At 38.0% G+C, this 27,339-nt stretch overlaps 1 protein-coding gene across 11 annotated transcripts in view; it reads left to right on the forward strand.

Moving 5' to 3' along the window:
* Nucleotides 1-27,339, forward strand: part of STXBP5L (syntaxin binding protein 5L) — a 200,176-nt gene that overhangs the window by 23,055 nt on the left and 149,782 nt on the right. The window lies entirely within an intron of this gene.

The raw sequence follows: 27,339 nt of genomic DNA on the forward strand, positions 1-27,339 counted from the left end.
AAGTCTGGGGGTTTGTCACATTCTCGAACTGAATAAATAGATTAAAATCAGTGTTGTTAGCAATGATTATTCCAGTATCAGATCTGAAGAAGTGGCATGTTTCTGTCAGATTTCAGGATGCATATTTCTGTATTGTCATTTATTCAGCTCACAAATGCTTGTCAAAATTCATTAGAGGTACTTTCTGGAGTCACTGAGTCCTTTCCTTTGGACTTCTTTCATCACATCAAAATGTGCTTTGCCAGTACTGCCACCTACTTCAGACATATAGAATAGAGCACCTACGTATTTTTGTATTGAACTGCTGATTATTTGGTGGTCAGCTGCAGTAAGAAATTCTGAAAGAGACTCTTCTGTATCTATTATAATCTTTGCTTATTAAAAATGAGAGAAAGTTTGTCTTAAATCCAGTGTAAAGAAAACAACTTACTGGGTCCAGAATGGCCTCCACACCACTGAAAGTTTATCCATCATCAAACAGGCTTAAATTAGTAACGTGTCTTTGGACATGTTTTAGTGTTGTCTATTGTTGTCATTAATATATATTCTTTAGACTTACAGGCTTCATTTGTCATGGATGCAGGTTAAGGGGCACGCAAATCTTCACTTTCAGTTTCTTGCTTGAGCAAAAAAGTAAGCCGCCCACAACACACGCAAGGCCTTTCTAATAGACATAACAGCTTGCTGTATTCCAATGTTATCAGATAATATAGTAGCCATTTTATACCTAAGCAAACAAAATTATTCTGATTCACTAGCATGTGGAAGCGTTGCTCTGTCCCCACCTTTTGCTTAGCTGCACAGTCCTGACACTTTCCTTGCTCTGACTCTAGTGCTCATCAGATATTTCTGTAAGCAATCCAATTCACTAACGTGGCAAAATACTAGTTCTTTTTTGTTGTGTTACTTTCTTGCCACATTAGTGAACTGAATTATCTGGTGCTTACCTCTGGTGCTAGTCAGAGTGATGCATAAGGAAACTGGAGGAGGTGCGTATCTGGGACTGGACAAAGTGGGAGATAGAGGACAAACAGAAATTTTGGCAGTAAGGAGCAGGTTATTAGATTGATTTGTCTTACTACGTGAAATTGCATCCCAGAAATCCAGCTGTGGCAGAATGAAGTTGTCTATGAAATTTGCTACAAAATGTAAAAATAGTCTTTCAATTTTGAGTGGTATAGAAGATAGCCTATCTTTTGCTTACATTTAAAAAATCTTCTTCAAGTAAAGCCATTTTCTAATCACAAAAATTCTACAAGCTCTGATCAAGAGAGTCTGTTTTAGGTTCATGTTTGGAATCATTTTTCTGGCCTGTTTTATGTGGTTTTTTCCAATGCTTTGATAGCAAGGGTGATTTTTGAATGTCAAATACAGTACAGCAATACTTATTTTAATAGGTACATTTTGTGAAAAACAAAACGTGGCTTCAAGAAGGCTAATGGCATCCTGGCTTGTATCAGAAACAGTGTGGCCAGCAGGACTAGGGAAGTGATTTTCCCCCTGTACTCAGCACTGGTGAGACCGCACCTCAAATACTGTGTTCAGTTTTGGGCCCCTCACTAGAAGAAAGACATTGAGGTGCTGGAGCGTGTCCGAAGAGCAACAAAGCTGGTGAAGGGTCTAGAGAACAAGTCTTATGAGGAGCAGCTGAGGGAACTGGGGTTGTTTAGCCTGGAGAAAAGGAGGCTGAGGGGAGACCTTATCGCTCTCTACAACTACATGAAACGAGGTTGTAGCGAGGTTGGTGTCAGTCTCTTTTCCCAAGTAACAAGTGATAGGATGAGAGGAAACAGCCTCAAGTTGCACCAGGGAGGGGGTTAGATTGGATATTACGAAAAAATTCTTCACCAAAAGGTTGTCAAGCACTGGAACAGGCTGCCCAGGGAAGTGGTTGAGTCGCCATCCCTGGGGGTATTTAAAAGATGTGTAGATGTGGCACTTAGGGACATGGTTTAGTGGTAGACTTGGTAGTGATAGGTTAATGGTTGGACTTGATGATCTTAAGGGGCTTTTCCAACCTAAATGATTCTATAAGATTCTATCAGTTCTTTCTATGAAACAGCCAATAATCATATATTTGATTCCAGAGTTACTATCCCAAGTAAAGGGGAAGATGAAATCTAAACCTAAGATCGCTCTATTGAACAGCATGGATCCTCAGCAGCTGAGGTACACAGAGAGACTACATTACCGGGAAATCGAATTGAGTCTGTTTGTGTGCTCTAGAAAAAAATCAGGCAAAGAAAACAAATAGCACTAACTAAATGGTCGCCTGCAGAGTTCTGAGGAGGTATGGAATTTTACAGTAGTTAAAGGAAGTGTGGTAAAGAATGTTTGACATCAGGTTGGATGTACTTTAAAAGAAAAGATGAGCATATAACTTGAGGTTTTTGTCTGTGAGAAGGATGGCATAACATCTAAATATAAAGTGTGACAGATTTACTCTCCCTGGAACTGCTGTCTCTTAATCTAAACACGGTTTCAGTAGATCTTTATCCTTAAAATAAGCCAACTGTGTTCCATGCTGTTTACTCTGTGTGATTTATTGGGCAGATGGAATGGGGGAAGCACAGACAAGATCATAAAACCAAAGTTCTGTTGTTTGACTTGGAAGAATCATTGATGCATTTCATCTTTATCTCATTGTGGAATATATTTGGGATTTTTCCAGAGCACTTGAGTGATTCAGGAACACAAACCTCACTGAGAGTCAGTACTCCTAACATAAGTTCTTTTAAAAATCCCTCTGGGAATCAACACATACATATATGTATTTTATATGCGTAGATATCTAAATAGGTTATTACCAAAATTAATTTATTGTCAATCTACAAGAATAAAAAAATTATAAAAGATATAAAAATAATCAAATTTACCTGTATGATTAACTCTGACAGAACCAGAGTTTGGGGAATTTTAAATCTATACTGAGATTATTATGCATCTCGTTATGTGTGCATTCATATATATATATACACACATATTAGGTCTCTGCATATATGCATAGATTTGGGTCCATTGGTCTCTCAAGCCTCTTTCATGCTTTTTAAGTAAGCAGGTTAAATATGTTACAGTTAAATGTACTAGGCTTCCTTCACTTTAAATTGGTGTTTATCCAGGAGGTAAAAAAGGAATCAGATCTCTGCAAACAAATTACTAAGAAAAAAATAGATTTTCATATATTTGGAGATGCACATAAAAATGGCATACAGGTGGATGGATCTGGCAGCATTTTAATTGGAGCTGATGACTGCATTTATGATCAGCATCTGAAAAAAATGCCTTCTGTATGTTTGTTGCAAGAATTTTGTCAAGTTTAATAAAAAAACCAACTTACTGTGATATTGAAATGATGACTAGTGGTGATAGTCAACCATTCCAAAAAAGTGATGTGTCTTAATTAGACTTTGTGTGAGCTTTAGAGCTTTCCCTACCTTTTTTGTTCAAAAATATGTCATCAACAGAAGTGTTATCATGCATAGGAGGTAATGCACATCAATTTGCCCTCCTTTCCAGTCAGCTAATTATCTTTTTTAGACAAATATCCATGACCAAAATTTGGCAAACATCCTTAAAACAAAGAAATTTGTAGTCATACTATGCACTTAGTTATTTATTTTGATTCTTTTCTTCTTTTGCTTTTATCTGGCAAATACTCTTGGTGGGAGAGAGAATTGGTATTTCTCCAAATAACTTAGGAAAACTAATACCTAGCAAAAAGGCAAACCCAAAGTACATAAGTACATACACACACTGGGATTCTTTTAGCATTGTGAAGAGAGACCTATTTCTGTCTAGCTACAGGCACCCATTCCATTTAAATTCTTGACGACTTCTTTAAGTTAGGTGCCTGTCTTGCTCATAGATTGTTTATGGAAGGAGGCCATGGACAAAAGGGAGCTGTGGAGGGTTGAACGCCCATCATGAAGTAGAAAGGGTACAACGACTCTAAATAATTGTCTCTGCGTTGGGAATACTAATGTAGAAGATCTTTGGAAGTTTCCTGTGGAAGTTTCCAGCTGTGAGGATCTTCTGCAGCAAGGAACATGAACCACATGTTGGTGGTTCAGTATGAGATGGGACAGACATAGTTGCACACTATTTCAGCTAAAAGCTTAGGTATAGGACAAATGCATAATTTCTTCTGAGGTCTGAAGAATGGGGAGATGGACAAAACTACGAAGCTATGATCTCATTCAGGAGAAGGGGAGGGAAGGGTTTCCTTGAAGAGGTTCTTTTCCCTCATCCATGGCCAGCTCAGTCCTTCTTTCCCTAACTGTGACCTAGTTCCACTCCGATTCTCATAGCTCTTATGTTTCTATTCCTCAGCCCTGACCCGTCTTTTCTTAGTGGCAGCAAACAACCAATATTCTTTCAATCTCCACCTTTCTCCTGACCTGTGCAAAGCATCCTCTGAATGACATATTTTTCTAAGGAAACTATTCAAGTCAAGAACCAAGACATTTCCCGAGTGCTTCAGATATAGCATTCAAAGCCACACATGAGTACAGAAGGAAGAATCAAAAAAGAGCATCATGGGAGAAACCAAGCTTGTCCAAAAGAAATTGTGGATCAAGAGCTATCAGACAGTGAATAGCTGAAGCAGCCAAGTCTTAGGAGGCATCAAAGAATGTAAGCATAGCATCAATCTCCCTGACCAGAGGGAGCACAGGGAGGGGAAATGACCCAGAAATTTTGGGAGCCTGTTCCTTTTTAGGGCTGTTGTGAAGAAGATCAAAGGTAGTTTAGAAATTTTTATGTAGAAGTCATCACCACTTAAACTCATTTCTGCCAACCCACTCAATCCCCTTCTGGACACACAGTAAATTCATAGACCTCCTCAATCATGTACATGAGTACCATCCTCAGTGCCTGGATCATTTGGAGATTGTGGGAGGTAGTGCTTCAAAAAGAACTGATCCTTACTATTCCTGTCTGAATGGAAAGGCTGCCCTGAGTCCTTGCAGAGGTTTTACAAGGGACGGCAGGCACCTATGATTTGGAGAGAACTGGGAACATTAACCCCAGTCTCTTACATAACCCCTTGCACTCAGACAAGCACTTTTGACTTCTTACCAGTCAAAGGGCCAGTCAAACCAGAAATAGGCTCCATCATTGTCAAGGCATGTTCTCATGATCCAGCAGCATGGAGATTATGCAACATCTGTTCTGGTGTAGAAGAGCACCCAAAGGGTGTTAAAGATCCTGTACCTGATGGTAAATAAGGCATTAGTCTTTGTCAGCTCTTAGGCCAGAGTTAGGTAAGGCACAGACATCATGCCTTCTGGTGAAGCCTGTTAAGATGCTTTTAAGTCTACACTGGTGGGCCTCCAAGGCTTGCATAGCATGAGGTGGTAGTTCATGAGGTTTAGGTGGTTACAGCAACCTGGAGTTGTGCATTAGATGGAAATGGGGATTCCATGAACTGGCTTTCCCCTTCATAGTTCAGGAACCCACAGAGATCAAAGACTTGGAAGATTTTGTTGGTGTCTCCTGCTATTACTATTTGAAGGAAGATCGTTTGAAGGATGGTGTCTGAGGCAATCAATCACCACTGGTGGACTTACTCTTTGCAAACTGGTTACTAACTAAACAGTTAAGAGTTGGAGTTGCAAGGCTCCATAGGGTGATTGACACTCTTGAAAACAGGCATGGACTTCCGAAACTACATGAAAGGACGATGAAGTCATGGAACTAGCTTACAGCAGAGGGGCTCTGCTCCACATCTGAAAGTTTTGCATCAACTGCTGATAATTTCATATCCAGAGGATAATGCTGTCCCACAAATCCAGGCTTGTTTTCTGGGACCAGAACCTCCAGTCAATCACACATGAAGCAATCATGGTGGCAAGGACTCCCAAAAAATCATTCTGCCTATCTTTTTCCACAGAAAAACAGGTCCAGGAGGATGGGCTCATTAAAATATACTTCCAACATAGCTTCTGCAGATGCAAGATTAAATTGCATTCCTCTTCTGAAGCACCTCGCAGAGTATATTGTCCAGACTGATACTGGGGAGGTAGGCTGGGAAGCAGGTACCATTGTGCTGCTCTGAAATGGAACAAGCAGGAAAAAGAAAATTAGAAATAAGAAAGACCTTACCTGGGCAGTAGTGGTCAGCCAGAACTTGCCCTTGGTGAAGCCATGCTGGCTGTCACGAATCACCTCCCAGTGCTCCATGTACCTTAGCATAGCTTTTAGGAGGATCTGTACCATGATCTTCCCAGGCACAGAGGTGAAGCTGACAGGTTGGTAGTTCCCAGGGTCCTCCTTTCTACCCTTTTTAAAAATGCTTCCCTTTTTCCACGATGTCATATGGTATGGCATATCCCTTTGGTCACTTTGGGTCAGCCGTCCTGGCTGTGTCCCCTCTGAAACTCTTGTGTACTACTCACAGCAGGGGCAGAGTGGGCAAAATAGAAAAAACTCATCGCTGTGCACGCACTGCTCTACAGTAGTAAAAACTCTGGGGTGTTATCAACACTCTTCTAGTCACATATCCAAAACACACCACCATACAGGCTGCCATGAAGAAAATCAGCTCCATCCCAGTCAGACTCAGTACACCTCTCAAAAATTCTGCAGTACTGTTTGTTTGAGCAGTTGTGGTTTTCAAACAATGAGGACTGGAAATATAGTGATCTTAATGTGCTTTCATTGTAAAACTTCTGTCTTGAGCAGAAACAGGATTTTGCAGTCTTCTAATTATTGATAGTAACTGTGCTTTTCAGTAACAGTATCTGGGGGTTTTTTTCATTTTACTAAATAAATACTAGCAAGTCTCTGGTTATATTTATGTGTTGCTATTCAACATTAGCTCTAAAAATGCTCACAGATAACATAAGAAGGAAATATTGGAATTTGATTCATTTATACTGTGGTTGATTTCTGTTTTGTTGTTGTTTTTTTTCTTGTGATTGCTCCAAGAAAGCTAAAGCCCTAATCACCCATTACACTGCTAGATTTTAAGCACCTACAGCAGGTGCATTTTAAATGCTAAGGCTTTTAGAGGAGTTTGAGTTTCTGTTTTGTTATTTAGTTGCATTTTCTACAATGCAAAATTGATACCTCTGTGACATATTTACATATTTCAATTGCTTCAGTAAATAAATAAGGATTGGCTGAATTATGCAGTCTGATCTGAGACACACCAATTTCAAATGCACTGTGGTTTTATTATGAGATGAATCAAGGTGATGTGTGATAGAAGCATACTAGCATTTAAGTAAATTCATGTAGTAGCCATGCACATGAATAACTTTACTCAACTATATAGTCTCTTGGAAGCCTATAATTAGAACTTAACAGCCTAGTCTTTTAAAATAATTATCTTTAATTGGGTTTTTTTCCTTATTATTTGCACCATGTAAGTTCACAGGTTCAAATGATTTCTTGATTTCAGATGTGGATAGATGTTTGTCCCAATTCCCATTAGATGATAACAGTAGTGCTTTCTTTTTCACAGCAGTTTTATTAATCTTAATTTGTAGAGTTTGAGAGATTTCACTTTAAGTTAAATGCTTAGAGCTAATGAGTGGCTAACACAATATATCAACACTTTATCTCTTGAGGAACTTGATTTAAAATACGTGATTTGGTTAGGGGAAGTGTCCTATATTCCTTCTACAGATGTCATACACTCTAATCAGTAGATTATTTGCATAGTTTTAATGGCAATTAATTTTATCTTACTAGCTAAATTCATGAGAGGGGCATCATTTTGAAACCCAAGAATACAGTCTCTTAGATAAGAATTAGATTAAAACTTAACTTTGAATTTGACCATTTTTAAACAGAAAATGAAGTAAGTGCTAGAATGAAAAGTGTTTAGGTGCCGTTCATGAAACCAAGCAAGCAAAATAATGTTTATTTCCATGTAGTATATTGATAAGAGGCTACTGGAAGATAAGAATGACTTCAGGGTGATGCAGAGAAGAGATTCTTTACCTATGTCTTATTCCACTGTGGAGAGTAACCTAAGCACTAGTACATAAATAGGGCATAAGTAGCACTGTCTGTCTTTCCTAGTTTTTGAGAGTTATCCAACTGGTATGAATCGAGCCACTAAACTTCTAATAAATTATAAGTTGTACATGTCGACATTTTTTCCCCAGCATTTTCAAGCCAAAACGATTTGACAAATTCATGATTCTTTCACATTTTCATTTTGTCCTTTTCTTCCTTGTCCTCTGCAAAGTTTGAGGAATTTCTCATGTTACTTATTCAGTAAGACTGCAGAATATTTTCTTTGCATTATGCTAGTGTTATAGACTACTTGTTTGTTCTCTGATTTCAGTTTAGTGAGTGTTGTTTATCTTCTTCTCATTCAAGGTGTGAGAGATTTTGTTTATTTACTCCCTGAAGGAAGTCATCCAATTTGTGTGTGAGATAGTTTTGTTAAGAAATCATGTGAGCACTTGAGAGATACGAGTATACACTCTTAGCGATACATCTGCTTACATGAAGAACTCAAAAAGTTAAGGGAGGGACTTATAAAACCACTATCTGGAGATAACAGCACATGAAGCCTTAAGACCTGACCCAGTACATTGCTTTACTCACAGGAACAGCCCTATTGAAATCCGTAATACCAAAAACTACACTGGAGTGCATAAGCAAGATTTAAGTGGAAGTCAGTCATCTGAAACTGAAGCTGAACTTCTGAACATCTCTGCTCAGTTTTCTAACCTGGGAAATGCCCAGCCTCTTCAGGTGCTTTAAGTGTTTTTTGTGTAGACACCCACCAGTGCCTTTGTTTTAAAAGGGTCAGGTAGCTCAGCATCTGTCTCATGATAGAGCACTAATATGATTAATCAACTAGGCACTTCTCCAGCAACCTCTGTTACAGGATTAAGATCTGGCAGACCTTCTCAGAGCAAGTGTACAAGGTCAGACTGAACACAAAGTGCAGTGGTGGATGCTACTTCTAAGAGTTTGTGCTCATCCTGTATCCACTGACTTGTACTGTGGATGTACTGACTTGAGATATGGGACTGTCAGTTCAATTTTCTCAGCTACAAGTTTAAACCTACACATCCCATTACACACAACAACATTTTTACTACCAGACCATATACACCTGTAAGGTATTTTTCACCTTAAAGTGTTCCACTTTGCAGGAAAAGCAAGCACAACTGTGTCTTTATAGTTTAATGATTTACTCACATAATTTAAAGTAGGAATCTTGCACTCCAGTCTGTGCTCAAGGACTGTTTATAAATTCTATTTTGAACAGTGATTAGATGCAATAATTATAACATCTGAAGTTATTCTCATTTTTGTAGATCATATTATCTTAGCCAGACAGATTGAATATCTAATTCATAATAGCTTCATGTGTTTGTTTCACACAAGTTTTTAATAAAATAATAGTTTACACTGGAAGATCAAATGGTACCTGATAGATTTGGTAATTTCAAAGTAGCTCTTAAATTCAGAGCTGTCTGTCTTGGCTCATAGCTCTTGTCTTTAGTGAATGTATTTACGTTATATTAACAGATCATTGGATAGCATACATTGGATAGATTACAGTAGGGGCTGGAACCTAAGACCTCTCCATCCCAGGTGAAAACCTGCTAGCCATGATTGCTTGTTCCATGTCTTAATTAATGAGTCTTGCCTTCTCCCCCAAACCTCCACGTCCTGCCCTTCTGAACTGAAAGGATCAAGAGTTACTGTAATTCCAAGAAGGGTCTAGTCAGGACATTGTGCTCATAGCACTTTTATTTTAAGCAGAGTTAACTGTTCGTTTTTGTTTCCTCATTATTTTTAGGTGTAAGAAATGCTGAACTGTTAATGGGGCAGGTTTTGCATGCTTTGTAAGTACACCTTTTCATTCATACAAGAAGGTGTCTGACGGAGAGAGGCACCTGCAGACTTAGAATTGGCTAATCAGAACTTTTGGAGATAAAAGTTTTCATCTTTAGCAAGGCCTGAGACTTGTCTTTTCAAGTCCTTTGGCCTTTAATAAATAAAGCCTTTAACTTGGTTCCTGCTGTTCATATCTGTAAAATGGAAAAGCATCTACCAGTGTCAAGAAGTCTTATAAAATGTAATGCATGGTTGTAAAATTCCTTTAAGATTAAGAATACCAGAATTATATTTTCCAGAGCTATAGAAAAAGGAGGTCCTTAAATACACTCACAACTGAGTGTTGAGCACTGTTAACAAACATCTGTGAATTATCCTATGCATTTTGATCACGCCTCCACAGTGTGTGGTTTGTATAAAGTGAAGAAATAGCCATTCTTGAACACATATTTGTCAATTAAAATAAAATTTCATATAAAAATGGACATAAAATTACTTTAAAGATAACTCATCTAAACGAAAACCATCATCTGGACCATAAGCTTTTCAAGCTGCCAACTTCCTCAAGTAGGATGTCCCAGCTAAAAAGAAAACAAAGCTAGAAACTCAATTTTTTTCTGAAACAACAGGAGAAGCAAATTCTCTTGTGAGGATCATCCCTAACAATGTCTTCTCCTATGCTCCTAAAGTTTGTAGCTTAGGGTTGCTAGCATTGCAACTCTCAAATGAAGGGAAATAATCAATGAAAAACTATTTCATTTTATAGGTTCCTTCAGTTTCAATTGAGAGATCATTCTTTTGTACTTGAAAGTAGAAGTGGAAGAATCACTTCATTAGGCTGGCAGTTTTTACTACAGCAAAGAAGCTTTCTCAATTTCTTTTAAGAGTAAATTAAATCACAGAGAAATCAATATCTGCAATAAGAAAACAGCGTAATTTTCAGGGCTGCTGAACAACTTAAGGACTTGAGACATTTTCCAGTTGTTTAAAAAAAATGTTTAAATTATTTTTAAAGGAATATAAATAATGCTATATGCTACATATTCCTGGAAGTAGGCTACAACTTATGCTGCAAGAGAGGACAGAAAAACACTAAGAGTCCTTACCAGTTCTGTTTAGAGGAATAATTCTCTCCTGACTTCAAATCCATTAGTTAATTTAATTCTGAGCAGGCAGGTGAAATGTTGTACCTTACTTGTCTATTTTAGCTAGCCAGTGCCAGGGCTTGCCTATTTTAGCTAGGGCTTCAAAGAAAGATACTAAGAGGCATTATATTAAGAGTGAGTATTTTCTTTCTAAGTTCCTATCCTAGCCAGTGAAACTCTGAAACAAGAGTCAATAGAAGTACGGTACAACTAGGTCTGCACGTTCAGTTAATTCATTTTGCGTTAGTCCTGCATCAGTTCTGGCCCCACACCTCTCCAACTTTGCTTCTGCTACTGTCAGGATTCTTCACCAACCTTATGCTTCTGGTCCTGGTGAGGAAGAGCTGTATCAGGGTCCTTGTCTACTTTGCCATGCTGTGTGCTGTATAGAAAGGAAGAAGCACAGACATTCCACTTAAGAGGAAATGAGGATGAAAGAATGAAATGCAGCCTCTTTGAACTACTGCATTCTTTGTATTTGTTTTTCCATCTTCTATCCTGTGAGATTGATGTTATAGCATTAGGAGAAAAAGAGGAAATTTCGGTGGTTTCCTGAAACAGTCTAGTTGGTTGCCTTCTCCCAAAGTAGAGGAATCAAAGTGTCTGCCCTGGTTCCCCTAGCATGTTTGAAACTTACAAGAGGGACTAGAAGTTGTTCTGTTTTTTCTAGAGGGGTATCAGGTACAGCTAAATTAATTTGTGAGGGGAAAAGTTACCAAAACTGCTGCCACTGATTCCATTGATACTGAATAATTTAAAGGTCTCTTCTACTTCCTTAGTTTAGGATCCTGAAAGTTGGCAACTGAGAAATCATAAAAGCTCTCTTCCAGCAGTTCTGATAATGTGGTGCAGTTTCTAACAGGACAGGTGAAACTTGTGAATGATGGAGACTGTCAGAAGGAATGTTCACAGTCTGTGTGCTTGGTGTCATCTTTGCTATCCAGAAACAAGACTTCCACTGGTGCCTAAGGGTTGGCTGGCTACTGTTTTGTCTTTAAGCACAGCTATATGAGGTTCATGCTATAGACCTGTATAAACAGATCTCCGAGTTTGCAAAGATAAGGAATCAGTAGTTAAGCAAGAGCATGTTATCTGTCCTCGCTTCTGATATTTCCCATATTTAAAACTTCACTGGTGTGATCATCAGCTCTTAGTTTTGCAAGGTCTGCGCTTTGACAGAGGACGGGCAATGAAAGACTATTACCTTGTGTTTTAGAGCTCCAACCCTGGGTAATTATATTGCATTTCTGGATTCTTTGATATGATGTTGGCATCATGATCATAATTAATACACAATGGAATAGCAAATCAAGGTTGTACATACAAATTTAACTCTTGCAGTTGATAATATTTTTGAATTCTTGGCTTTAATATACAGTCTTTATCATTCCTTTAACAATTCAGTGTGATCATACAGTAAATAATTATCTAAGAACTAGAGTTAGTTTTGCACTAGTGTAGGAATCATAACTTATTTTCTTGATTTAAATGTATTCAAATGTATTTTCAAACATGAGTTCAAATATTGAATTAATTGCTACGTAAAATTAGCTGAATTTCAGAAAAAAGATTACATAAAGTCTGTCTCAAGTAAAATCAGAATTAGAAATAGCCAAACCTATTAAAACCATCAGTTTGCCTTTTAATTAGCAGCTTTACATTCCTAATTAAAACTATAATTGGTTGTCATCCTGCTTGCTAGAGACACCTTTAGAGTCCAAGTTTCAATTCAATATTTCTCATTTTTGCTTTCTCTTCTTCTTCCTTAGCAGGGAGTAGAAAGAAGTAATATTGTCTATAGTTCCAGCAATGATTATAAAGGAAAGTCTGTCAGTATGCCATGAAGGTATGAATGGCTATTATAAATGAAATTAAGCCTGGTATCAAAGACATAGAAGATCAAGTTTAATCTGCCAATATTGCTGCTTGTGAAATAATTAAGCATCTTGGATGATACCAAAAAAAAGCTTACCTAAACTAGAGAGTTTGAGAATTTGATACAAAGTATTTTCAAGCTGCTTGAAGAATCAACAGAACCTTTTGGGAGGAGCAGACTCGTGCAAGCATCTTTCATTTAAAAAAAATCTGAAAACCTTTTGGTTCTCACTTACAAACTTTATTAAATGCATATTTAGAAAATTTCTTATTCATCAACCAACTACAAGACTACCTACAACACTATCAAGTGTTATTTAAGTGAGTATTTTTATACCGTCCATGGAAATGATGCTGTCTTTTTTTTTAAGTTCTAGTCAATCTATGGTTATATAATCATGGTACGTATGCCCTAGAGCCTTGTTGTCACTGCTCATTGCAGTTATTATTCAGACATGATTCTGGAAATTTAGGCAGGATATTTTTATCAACAGAGTCTTGTAAAGTTATCTTTTAAAGAGAAATTGAGCTGTGAATCTTCATGTCAGATTACAAGCTCATAAGCATATAGGATCTCTCATGGGGCTTTTTTATTGTAACAATTGTATTAATCAACAATTCATATACAGTTAGTTATAGGGATCCACAGTTCTCTTCCTAGAATTCCTGCTGTAAATTTAGATTCTCCTGATGTGCATAAGCAACTATACTTCTTTTTTTCCTAGTGGAAATTACATTGAATTTGTCAACTTCGCACATGGCCATCATCTTGCTCTTTCACCAAGTTTGTTTAGGTCTGTTTAAAGATCCTTGCTAAACTTGCTAAACCAAATGACTTTGTCCCATGTTTAACTCTTTAGGTCTTTAAGAAATATAGCAAACTTTATCAGATGTACACTGGAATATTGTGACTTCAGCCTAAGTGCCATTGCTTTTGGTGACACTGTCTTCAGGATGTCAAAATCACTATTGAAAGTGGACTGTGCTCCCCTATCTCCCATCCGTTTTTTTAAATGCTTTTCAGTTTCTTGAAGATCCTACTGGGAATTTTTGAAGTCTGTTAGAATTCAGTTTTTCAGTTTGTTGACAGTTAATCATACCCTTTTTTTCCTACCATAACTTTTAATCAGTGGAGGTATTTTCTCTTATTCTGTGTCTCTTCAGTTTCTGCATTGTTTTCTGGTTAAGGACACTATCTGCAGCCTTTTGACAACTGTGGAAATTGTTGTCCAGTTTCATGACCTTTTAGAAGGCTAAGCAGTACCAAGAGATCAATATCACATGACCTTTTGGGGAGGAATTATTGTTATTTTTTAGGGAATAATGATTAGACTAAATTCTTTATTGTTATATTTCTTATTTTAATTTAAAGAAGTTTGCAAGGTGCCAGTGTAAGTTTTACTGGTTTGTAATTTCTCAGATCACCTCAAGTAGCTTTTAAAAGTATGTATTATTGTCCATGCAGGGTTGGGGTTTTTTGGGGGGGGGGGGTGCTAGCATCTATTCTGCTTCATTCCTATGCTCCTTCCAAAATATGATGTAAATATCATCTAAACCTACTAGTAATTGACTTAGGATATTAGCTGCTGGTTTCTGAACCTATGTTTCTGATATCCTCATCTTTAATAGTATTACCTAGCACAAAAAAAAAAGAGTGTACCTAAAGGATCCTTTGCCAATACACTCTGTTAAAAGCTGAATCAAAGAAATACTATGCTTTTTAATATTCTCGTTTGATTGTTTCCTTTAGCCCTGGGTAACCGAGGAGATTCATCAGGTTTTGTTGTAGTTATTATTGTTTTGTAAGCTTGCCATTTCCGATGTGATCAAAACATTTCACATTTGTTTTTTTCCTTTACCTCTTCTTGATACTCTGGACAGTAGTGTAAATCTAAAGCAACTCTTCTGAGTTGAATGTGGTTATTCCAGATGGATATTGTAGTTTCCACCTCCACATATCTTGACTGCATTTTCCCCCGGGTTTTATTCTCCTCATTAAAATAAAATAAAATGTTTGAAGAAGAACATATATTTGCTTTTTATGTTAATGGGCAAGGAGTTGTATTAAGAATTGGTTTTGCGTGAAGAAGTTTGGACTGTTAGCCCAGCTACTGTTCTTACAATCATAAAATCTCCATTGTAAATATTTTCTTCTACCTTTTGCAGGAAAAATGGCATCCATACTGCTTCCATTATGTTTAAGAGGTAGCATAGCGTTTAGCTGAAGTGAATTTGGGCTTCCAGGGACTTTTAAAACTAAGAAAATCTCCCTTATTAACCAATGCCTATGGGTGTAACACCAAGCAAAGTGCAGGGAATCATATAGTTCTGTTGAATCTCAGTCATTTTTTTTTTTTAACAGGAAGTTTAAAACGCTCCTGAGAAGCATTGCATGTAAAGGAAGACAGAATTAATTAGTTTTTAATGCTTCCATTTTGCATTTGCAGGTTTGCACTGACTTTCAGATAGAACAGTTCTAAATCAATATTTCATAATCTATACTGATACGAATTAAAACTACAAATAGCAACACTATAGAATGGGGGGAAAGCAGTACCTCTTAGGGACACCTTTAATCACCAAGTATCAAAATTATTAAAATGGATATCGGTAGAGCTATCCCAGTTTTACTGATGGGGAAACTGAGGCACTGAGTGGTAAGGTGATTTGACCCAGTCTTTAATGAGAGATGGTTAAAGAGCACAGATTCTTTGATTTCCAGGCTGGCACTTCAGGCACAAGCTGTTTTAATTCAATGCCATCTAGCCTGAAAGCTTGTGTGCATGTTTCTGATGGTACTCTTATGCGTTGTCTTCCCGATCATAAGGAATTCAGAACTGATTCCCTTACTCTTTGGCATTGTGCTGCTGTAATAGCAACCTAACAGCGTAATGTGGTAAGGATAAGTCAAGTACATCCTATATCTTATTTTCTCCATATACTTTACTGTTGCTGAGGCTTGAGCCGTAGGTTTTAGATGACATATTACAGTAACTGAATGCGTATGTAGCTGGTTTGGGTTTTCCCGGTAGGGGTTTGGTAGCGGGGCAGGTGGCTCCTGTGAGAAGCTGCTGGAAGCTGCTGGAAGCTCCCCCGGCTCCAAGCCGGACCCGCCTCTGGCCCAGGCCGACCCAATCAGTGACGGGAGAGCGGATTGAAGGGGGGGAAGGTGCAGTGAGTGGGGGGGTGGGAGTGTGAGAGGAACTCTCTGCGGGCACCGAGGTCAGTGAGGAAGGAGGGGGAGGTGGGGAGGCGAGGCGGGAAGGAGGGAGGGCTGGGGGGTAGGTGTTCTCAGGTCTGGTTTTACTCCTCGTTATCCTTGTTTTGATTTGATTTGTAGTCACTCAAATCGATTTTGTTTCCTCCCCAAGCTGAGCCTGTTTTTTGCCCGTGACCATAAGTGGGGAGTGATCCCTCCCTGTCCCTGTCTCGACCCAGGAGCCTTTCTTTCTGTTTTCTCCTCATCCCACCGTGGCCGGGGGAGGGGGGGGAGGAGTGAGCGGCTGCCTGGTGCTTTGTTACCGGCTGGGTTTAAACCACGACAGTAGCACGCGTGGAAATTGTTCTCAGAGTCAGGTCTTGAGCACGCTGATGGCATACGCAGGCATTTGTTTAATGCTCCGCTACATACAGAAATGCTGTGTGAAATCCTGGGATAAATAGATTCGGTGTGCACATTCCTCAGATCTAAGAAGAGGTAGTAAAAATTTTCATTGCCCAAATGCGCGTCACTGTGTGTTATTTTAGTTCCTATCTGAAGTGAGGAAAAAGGAAACAGTATACACATAAAAGAAGATATTCTTGGCAGTTGTATACTTCCAGATTGCATTTGCATTTGGGGGGGGGATGTGGGGAAAATGCTGTGTAATGTGGCCACCTGGCAGGAAAATTACCACCTGTCTCCAGTCTTCATCTTAGTTGTTCAGAACATTAACAGAACAGGAAAACAGTGGTATCCCTGTAAGTGAAAACAGTTGATGCGTTGATGTTTTTTAATAGGGTTACAAACTATTTATTACCCAGGTAATAAAAGGCTGAATAAATTGTTTGTACTGTGTATCAGAATATCAAAGTCTCAGGCAGACAGAACTGGCTCTTGATATCTATCTGCATGCTAGTTTTTAGGTTCTGTAAGCCTGCATATCAAAAACCTCTGAGTTTCTCTTTCATCTCACTAACGCTCCTCTTGTTTCAGTCACAGTGGCAAATTTTAATCACAGTTGCTTATGGGTTCAAGCAACCACCAACCTTACCATCCGTACTGTAGAATCCCGTTGTTCATTTCTCTTACCACCTTTCTCCCAAACAGGGAACGGGAACCTTCCAGGTTCTTCTTTGTCACTTCTTCCCTGTCTTTTCTGTCTGAAGGATGAGGCAGGGTTAACAATTGAACATTCACTGAAATTATGAATGCATATAGGAAGACCTCAGCCTTCAGTAGCACATTGCTACTACTACCGTAGCCAATCTAGAGTCCTCAAGCTACTCGGTATGAATCACATCTTACAGGAAAAACTTTCACAGGCAAGTCTTCTTCCTCTTTTTTGTCTCCAGCTGTGTTTTGTTACTAATTTCAATTACTCTTGCAACCTCCCCTGCCACTAAGTCACATAAAGCTACTAGGTACTCCACATCTTACAGTCCTGAAGTGCTGCTTCTATTCTGCTGCTCTCACGTTCTGCAAAACTTTAGGAAACCACTAGCTGTTTTTCTGTAGCTCTGCATGTGTAATGTTTGTCATACCTCCTGGACTGGATGCCTGGTATTGTCTGTCTGGCTATTCTGTTGAGATCTAACAGGAGAAGATAACCAGGAGAGAGGGAAGCTGAAACAACATCATCTCAGGGTAAGGACACAGTCTGTCCTGCTATTGCAGAAAAACCTAATTCTCAGTTCCAGTATCTTCAGACTACTTACTCTCTATATAATGTGGTATTTCTGCTATTTCACAAATCTGCAGCCACTTTCCTGTGTCCTCTCAGTATCGGCAGATACCCACAGTAAAGCTGTCTTAGCAAACCGAGGAGTCCTTTACTCCTATCTGGCTAGCACTCCTCTGCATGTTACTATGCCACTGCAAGTTTCTCAGGTCTGATAATTGCCTTTCATTCTACAGTGTCTCAGAACTTCTCAATGTACCCAGTGAGACTTACCTTGTTTGTTTATCTGGAAGAGCTGCTAGGTTTTGCAGAGCTGTGACCTTTTGCTGCTGTTTACAGCAGGATACATTGACTGTATACACTGATATTTGTAGCTGAACACAAAGTATTTGCAAGTATACAAAATAATTCAATAAATAATTTGTGTTAAATACAGAACTTGAAGATTTGGCAGTCATAAAGTAAGGGGACAATTTCTTCTTCTACTTGCAATTGAAAAATATTCCAGTCACAGCTATAGCAATTGCTAACAATGAAACAATAAAAAAAAAAAATAGTACTGTTTTAAACTCCTTTTAATGCAATTGGATAAGTTGAACGGAGGAGGAGAATAAATATCATCTTAGTTCTCTGAATTCATCAGCAAGTCTCCAGAGATTGTTTGAATACTCTTGCATTTTCAAGTATGTTTTTTTCCAGTCTTTATAAGAACTTTGAAACTTCTTGGGGTATAGCACCACTGCAGGCTCCACCAGCTGTGGGCATACCTAAGCTGGGTGCCTGGAGTACAGTTGTGGTAGGAAAGAACTCAGTGAATGAATTCACATTCTACCTGGGAATGTGAGTACGTGTTGGGAGGTCAGCCCATGCTGATTGTTGTGCTGCTGCAGCTAATGTTATTACAACACCTGAGCTTTGTGAGCTCATTGTGAATTACCTGCCTGAACTGTAGTCACATCTTTGCCAGCTATATGATTGTCTTTTTGTAACTAGAGGCTGTACTCCTTTCATACTTTACAGTAACTCATAAATGTTTAAGACAGCTTTTGAGCAATTAGTGCTGCTTCTGCTCTAGAAGTTATGAATTTGTTATGTGCAATGATTTTCATAATGTGTCACCTTAATTGATTTCAGTCAGTTTGGCAAAGAAAGGCAGTAAAACTGAAAACATGTAAGACTGCAGTTTTCTAGTTGCATGAATAATGTGCAATGCGAATTCCAATCTATTTTCATGGAAAAAAATAACAAATGGCTTATTCCACTCTATTCTTAGCCTGAAAATATGCTGACACATGTAATGCATCATAAGAAGTACTTTACATGTGAGTTACCTTGGTTAGCGGCTCACTGGGTCCCCACACTTGTGCTTCCTATTTATGAAGTGACTTCACACTTCAATGCAATTTGCTTCATTAATGCGTAAAGGCAAATAACCCTTTACAGCTATTAAAACATGAAAAAAATCTGTTCAGCTAGAAATCTCTTTTTCTACAAGTGTGGGTTGTTTTCCTTCAAAGATGTAGCCATCATGTATTTCTTATTCATCTCCTGTACATGACCTATCAGACTGAAGTGGCTTGTGGAGAGGAAAAGCAGTCCCAAGATAAATTTCTAGGAGCACCACTAGAAGAATTCCGATGCAGATTTATTTTTTAAAATCCACATCAAAAAGCCATTTAAGGCAGTGATTTCTTGACTGGTGACAACGGGCAAACTTTTTTTCAGAACAGGTTGGAAAATACATCTTCTTGTTTATCTGTAATCATTCTTCCCTTGGAATGTGATTATATGTACTTGATACCCTTCCTGGAAATCTTGAGGATTCATGCCTTAGTGAGTTCTTGGGTTGCAGCTAAGGTTGGTTATTTGACCTTCCTAAAGAAGGTCACCTGCCAAGGCTAGCAGCCACCTGGGTAACTGAAAATGGTGAGCTGTGCTGCATGTATGAACTGGGTAAGGAAGTACTAAGGAAGAGTGGTGCCGCAATTCATAGGACTGTCCTTTCCACCACTGCTTTCTCTCATTAGATCTTCTCCATTTGCCTCTTTTTACCCCCTCCCCCCCCCCTTTTTTCTTTCCCCTGCATGTTGGGGGGAAGCTTGAGAGGGTGTCTTTCTAGCACCTCCACAGGGAAGGTCAGAAAAAAGCACTGAAATCATGAAATCGTTTCACTTTAAGTTCCTAAAGAATATGCAGATCCAGTTCTTTTGTCCTGTAATTGGATTTCCCTTACAACCCCTGTTTAGAATTCAGGACCAAAATAACGCAGGATAGGCAATTTTGAAATGTAATCCAGAGCATACTATGCCACAGTGAATATTCAAGTTTAAAAACGTTCTCCTAGATTTCTACTTGATACACCTGATACAAATTTGGAATTCCAATTGTTTGGATTAACTTAAACTGAAAGCTGCAGAAGAAAAGAAAACCTTGCAGCAAAAAATGTGTTTCCCTCTTTGCTGCTTTAATGAGTTCAGAGCCAACTCACACATTAAAGTCGCTTTTGATGTAAACACTTCCAGATATTTTTTCTTTTTTAAGGTTCTTCAGCCATTAAAATCTGTATGACTGCTTATATATTTGCCTAAAGCTTCAGATCTCTCTCTGTCATCCATGAGCTCAGTGAAAGCTTTGCTTGAAGTTCTAATCATATTATTAGTTTCATTCTATTGGTAGGGTGAATGACTGGAAACCTCTTTGTTGAAACTGTTCACCAAAAAAACTTTTTTTCTGTGCTGATGCACGTAGTGCAAGGAATAAGAAAAAAATAAGAGGTTGTTTTTCTGTTTGCATACTGTCCCTTTAGACAAGGTATTAATTTGCAGTCTTTTCCTTTGTAAAATACCATTAGAAATAGGAAATAAGAGTAATATAGAATCACTTGCTGGTTGCTTTGACTTGCTGACTTTTTGCTTTTTAATGTACACTGATATTAAGTATGACAGTTTCACTTTTGATTGTCACATAGTAATTTAATACTACTGTAGTTCCAAAATATACAGAAACAAATTTAAATTAGAAACAAAAATGCCAGAAAGAAGTTAAATATACCAAAGAAAGTAGTGGGAGAACCCACCAAAGTACTGCAGGCTGTAACAATATTTTAGAACCTGGATGCCTTGTTTTAGGTTTCTAGTCTATGTGGGCAGATGAGAATGGGTTGATTTTTTTTTTCTGAAGTAACAAGCCAACAAATCCAATGTAATTTCATTTAGTAAGACTTTTTTTTGTAATGAACACTCAGAAAAATCAAGCATTTTCTCTTTTTTTTTTTTTAATCTGTTTTTGGATTTGAGGAGTTCAGGACTAAAAGTTGTAATATAATATTTAACATTGTCTTAAGGGGTGCAGCCACACAATTGATTTGAACTAATCTGTGTCTGTTCCTACTCTGAGGACTGGTTCCATTCAGTACCCTTCACCACCAACCGGCATTCCCATCCCTCCCTCTCGCTGCCTGGTGAGCCGAATCTGGGAACTGGGAAGTACAGTCTGGGGGGGAAGGATTTGTTTTGTCTTTTGTTGTGGAGCTGCTTTCCACCACAAATGGTTCCCTCTTGTGCTTGTGTAGCAGCAGAATGAGCCATAGTGTCAGCACAAGGATGATTGGACTGTTCAGCCAAGGGCAGCAATGAGAAAGTCAGGAGCATCACTTTTGTTGATAGTGTGGACTTAAATTTGTTTAGACCAATCATGAAACCACACAATAGGATTTCCCCCTTTACTATTTAACATTTGATGTTATGGATGAACTGAATGTATTAACCAGATTGATTTTCAATTTGTCAGGCATCTCGCAAATGTGGCTTACCACCAAAAAGACAAGGTAAAGCAGAAAGATCAAACAAGCAGGGTGGAGTCAGGTCACAGAGTTCCAAATACAATAAGATGTTTCAAAAGATTGAGTGCAATTATATAACTAACATGCCTGTTGGTCACTGAAAACTGTAAAATTCAATGAGGAAGACCTCTGTCTTCAGCAGCTTCTCTTGGGATGTAGGATGGCTATTCTTTAATCAGAATTTCCACATACAAGGCCTTGTCTCAACAATTTTTTTTTTGTTAATTTCAGAAGGATATCTATATGAGTAGTACAACATTCCAAATAGCTTTTTGCCATCATCTTCAAAAGAGTGATGTCTGCATGAGCTACCTAGTTAATTAGTTTTAAATGATACCATAGTTGTAAGCTTTAACTTTCCTGTTCAGATGTTATGGGACAATGTGACTGTGCCCTTCCTAACTTTGCCAGTTATTTATATAAATATTTTTACTCACGTTTTTGCTTTATATTGTTTTAATCCCACCAGATAATAGAGGTGATCCAAGAACTCTGATGTAACTCTTAATCCATAATTAAAATATTTGCCTGAGTCTCTAATTTCCATCCTGCTTTCCCTTTACCCTATCATTTCCTAGTACTTTGAGGAATTGTTGTGGATATTGAGTCATCAACATTTTTCAGTCTACTACCAGAAGTGAACTACTGTTGACAGTCAGTTAAAAGCAGGTTCCCACAGGGCAAATATTGCATGTGTACAAATTGTTAACAGCTTCTGTGTGGTCAGTGTTGATAGTAAAAGTAGAAAAAAAAAAAAAAAGTCCTGGGAAGTAAGCCATGCAGAGATTTGCTCTTTAATTTTGACAGTATAATGACTGCTGCATGATCCTTATGAAGGCTAGAAATACAAAGTCCAGTTCTTTTTAAAAAATCACCATCAGTGGCTGAGACAGATGCTCTTTAGAATGAAATTTAATGATATGTGGCATTCAAGTAGTCAAAATGGTTTTTTTCACATGTCAACCCATTCCTTATCTTACTCTATTTAGCTAATTTTGTCACATCTTTTTGTATTACTGATAGCTTGTCATGGAATAGTGAAGAGTGTTATAAGTCTGTCTTTGCTCTGTCCCTTTTCCTTTCTTTCGCTGTTCTCTAAGTGAACGCTTCCTCTTGTGAGCATGCTTTTATACATAAGAATCTGTTCTTCAGTGAGTGGCTGAGTTTTAAAACTCAGTTTAAAGTTTTTATAACATCCAGATACCACTCTTTGAGCTTCTGTTCCTTTTATTTCCATGTTGCAGTTTCATTATTGCTGATGGAAATCTTTTAGAGAGACAGAGTGAGTTCTTAATCAAAATATTTTTTTAATTGATATAAAAGCAGGTGTGTTTCATCAGTCATGCATAATTTTACAGTTTAACAAATATTAGAAATCAGACAATATGTGCTAACTTGTACAATATACATTATACAAAACAATATACATGGAAAAATACACATGGAACGGAGCAAATACTCTTGAGACCTTAACCTCCAGGTTGGCTTAAATTCAAAAATGCTGTATATTGAAGCAATTTTCAAGTGTCTTTTCTTAAGCCCTAGAAGGTTGCTGAACTCAAATAGTTGAAAAGTATTAAATTACCTGTGTTATGCTTATATTTTTATGCTTCAAGTTAACGGTGCCAGGGAGCTTGCTGGTTACATGTCCTTGCATCGTCAGAATGTAGGTTGTGTGTAGCTAAGGCAGCAGTTTCCTGTTGCACAAGCAGAAAAGACCTCAGCAGATTTGTATGCTGGATGTTGCCCTCTAGACTGTAAAGATAAAAGAGATAGATGGGAGTGGATCAGAACACGGTCAGGATAGTCATCTGTCATACTTCAGGATTTTCCTGGAGCCAGGGCAAGTTTTTGCCATCTATACTTATTTTCTAAAAGCTTGAGCAAGCTACACAGTTCCCCCACTGACCTTTTGCAGTCTTGGAAAAGGATTCCACAGCCCTTAGGTTCTTAATTCTTTTAACATGCATAGAAGCAAATCCTTCAGGATTAATTTTTTTGTTAACCTCTAGAGGCAGAGCATTCTTAACTCTGCCATTTTTTTTTACCATAGTTCATCTTGCTTTTCATCACTCTACAGGCCTTAAGAGTAAAGCAAAGATTTTAGTTAGCTGGGCTTGAGTTCAGGATTGTATGAACAAGATTGTATTTTACACCTGATTATTTGTTGTCTTTTTTCCCAATCACTATTTATGACAGAATCTCTTCACCTGTTTCAGGTTTTCCCCACCTAAATTTTTTTCACTTTTTTTCTTTTAGTTGCGAGTACTGGTGACTGAGAGGATGTATGGGCAATGCAAAAATGTGTCCATCTGAGGGAATGCTTGTTGAACTCCAAGAAATGGAGTATCTTGCCTCAGAACTGCTCAGGTCTTTCTGTTTCCTGAGATGTCACCCAGCATAACACTTGAGCAGGGTCCACTGTGGGCCCAAGATATTTTTCTTTTGTTTTCTCTTTTCACTTCAAAGCCTCTGAAATAATGTGAGGGCTCTGTTTTGGCCCTACAGCACGGTGTTTTTATAACACAAGACAAAGGATGTGTCTTACAAGCTCCAGAATATGGTAGGAATGCATGCAGTGGTATTTGAGGATGAAAAACCTTTGGGGATAGAGCTGAAAGACTGTATAGGGCAGAAGAAGCCAAACCGGACACAGCCTTTTCACATTGTCTGTGGAGAGCGCTCCTTGGAATATTCCTCCCTCTGAACCACTCCCTGGTTAGGTCTCAGAGTGAGCTAAATGCATCTCTTCAAAACAGGGCCTGGGAGCTAAGTAACAATTATGTTACATGGACAATCAGGGAATCTGCTCCTAGCTCTACTCCTGGGTATTATTTTACTTAGCAGAGAAGATGCAGTAATCTGCCTTCCAAGTGTTCCTTACATTTTGGACTACTTCCACATTCATCTATTGCATTTATATTCCCTTGGATTTAAACAGTAGACGCAACTGCATTTGATGACAGTTGTCAGAATCAGGCAGTCTGACTACTTAAAGGCACCTACCTAATTAACCAGGAGTTATGTCAACTGTGGCAAAATCACTGAGGTCTTTTCCTGGCACCAGGCACCTTAGTTAAAGTGTGTGTTCCTCTGGCTTGTCATGCTGTTGTCCAGCATGGATTTTTTATTTTACAGTCATTGGATTCCTAAAGCCACCAATACATTAATTTTAAATAGTACACAAGATATCTGTTATGCATACATTTCATGATGTTTGGTACCCTTCCTATCTTCCCCTGTTGTCAGTGAAGTATCATATTAATAAATGAATGTATGATACTTTATTATTTATTTATTGTTACCTTATCAGTAAGACCTAAGACTTAATGTGAATACATAAAATACACAATTCGCCCTTTTTACTGGTTTCCTATATTACTCTCATTACTTAAATAACTTTGTTCCATATTTCCGATTTGCTGCTTTTTCAAATTCAGCTTCCAGGAATTGCTTCTTGTTATGGCCTTCTCAGATTAAAGAGCTCTTTAGTAGTAATTTTTTCTTCTTGAATTAAATTTATAGACAATAAGCAAATCATCTCAGTTGTCTTTTTGATAAATTGTACTCATATGCTTTCTTCTTCCTTGATTCTTTTCTGTCCTTGTTCCCTTTTTGTCTGTGAATATCATAATATTCCAATAGCTCTTTTAACATTGTCTCTAATTTTATTGTCACATATCCAAAGGCCATGGTAGCCTTTGTTTTTAGAAGTAATTTGTAATGAGTTGCTTGTGTGTTATGATTCCTGAATCCTACTTAGTCACTACTTTTCAGGATTTGGTCCTCCATTTTGTTTGCCTGGGCCACAGGTGTGGGAATTCAGCAGGGCTGACTTTCCTCTCTTTTATTTTTCCTCAAAGAATACCTTTTGTGTTACTTGCAGATTTTACCAGCACTGGTTTAACTTTCAAGTGACTAGTTAAATGCATGAATAACCTTGACCTACTCAGCAACTCTGTGGAGCCTCACTAGAAGCATCATCTCTCTGATGACAGAAAGGACCTCATGAAATTATCTGATACCTTTGTTTCTGGCAGGTTAGCAATGCATATTAATAAAGGCATTTTGAGACCACCCAATGATCTCTGAGGAATGGACTTTGGCAGCCTTGCCTTTGATCTGTTTAGGAAGGTCATCCTCACTGGTTAAGTGATTTGCTGTGTTAGTGATCTGTATTAGGTTTAGGTATGTTTCTCAATACATGCTGGTGATATGCAATACATCCACTGTAAAGGACTGTATAAATTTTGCAGTGTGTTCCACTTCTTGGTTTGGAAGGCTCATCCAGTAGTCATCTCATTCATTTTTAACTATAATCTATCGCCCCAAGAACTATTTGTCTGATTAAATGCTGTTGGCTAGTTTTCTGTACGCAAAAATGCAGAGAAAACTCTAGAAGGAAACAAATAATTTGATTGTGGGTGTTTTCTGTTTGGGGAAGTGACTTCATGTTTACATAACTATCCACCTTCCATGTCAAAGTTTTGTATGACCGCAGGATCTGTAGATTGGGAAAGGGAAAGAGACAATAGGAAGCGTGTATTTCTCTGTATCAAGTAAGAGAACGATACCATCTTCATGCAAGGCTCTTGTCTGAATGTGGCCTTGTAAGACAGTTCTGCGGCTCAGTGTAAGAAAGGAGAATGTACAATCTCCCCTGTTGAACAGTGCTTAGTGTTGACATCTTTAAAGCAGTATTTGATCTCTTTCTAATTTACATATGCCTGTTGAAACAGAATCACAATAACGCAAGAACCACGTAACAAAGACCTATGATCTGTATTATGTGAAAAATAAAATTATCTCATTGTAATAATCCCCTTTTGCCTTAAAAGCTCATTACAAATCACTTTCTTTTTAATGTAATCATTAACAAATTATCATACACAAAATCAGGAAGGCTATTCCATTTTCCAATAATTTGTTCATATGCCTTTTGAAGATATTCCAAAGATCCTGCTAGCAAATAATTTAATTGGGTGAAACTATTTCCTTTGCTGTTTCCGAGCAAGATATTATCAAATTTAATAGCACCAAAAATATACTCCATAACTTGATATTTATAAATTGCCACAGTCCAAAATGAAGCTGGATTATTTTTACTCCTAGTTCCAGAATGGCTTTTTGAGATTCTGTTTAGACTTTTTGTTTTTCTGTAGCCCAGAATTCAGAGTTTAAAACTAGTACCATTCCTTGAGGTTGCTAGATTTTAAGTGTGAAATCTGTCGCACAGTTGCTGAATGCAAACTTGTAGGCAAGCTGCAATAAATCAGTGCATCACTCAGAGTTATCCTGACTCAAGGGAACGCTTTCAGGCTCTCTCAGTGAGTTTATGTACAATGAATTGACCGTTGTTTGTATATCTGTTACCTAATGGCGATATTGTATCCAGTAAAGTATTTATTTTAAGTTAGAGAGACTGGAAAAATAATTTTTATTATGGTAATAAGAATAGAATGTAACTCAGGAAGCCATGTGTTTAAAATAAAAGGTTGCCATGCGTCTATCTGCCATTATAATTTTAATTCCTTCTCTTTGAAATACTCTAGAGGTGATCTTTAATTATCTGAAATCACAGTATTTTTTCCACAGGATCCTTAACACCATTAAAGTTAGCGGATGGATTATATTTGGGATAAGCTATATGTTTTATGAATATTATTTGGTTGCTTGCCTCTATCATAGTTATTCTCCTGTGTTCAAATGTTGCAAAGAATACACTGGTGGGGTTTGGGGTTTTTTTGCATTTCTTTTCAGAGTACTGCTTGCTGTTAGCATAAGCTTG

The sequence above is a fragment of the Harpia harpyja genome, chromosome 8 (genome assembly GCF_026419915.1).
Source record: "Harpia harpyja isolate bHarHar1 chromosome 8, bHarHar1 primary haplotype, whole genome shotgun sequence".
Taxonomy (NCBI): Eukaryota; Metazoa; Chordata; class Aves; order Accipitriformes; family Accipitridae; genus Harpia; species Harpia harpyja.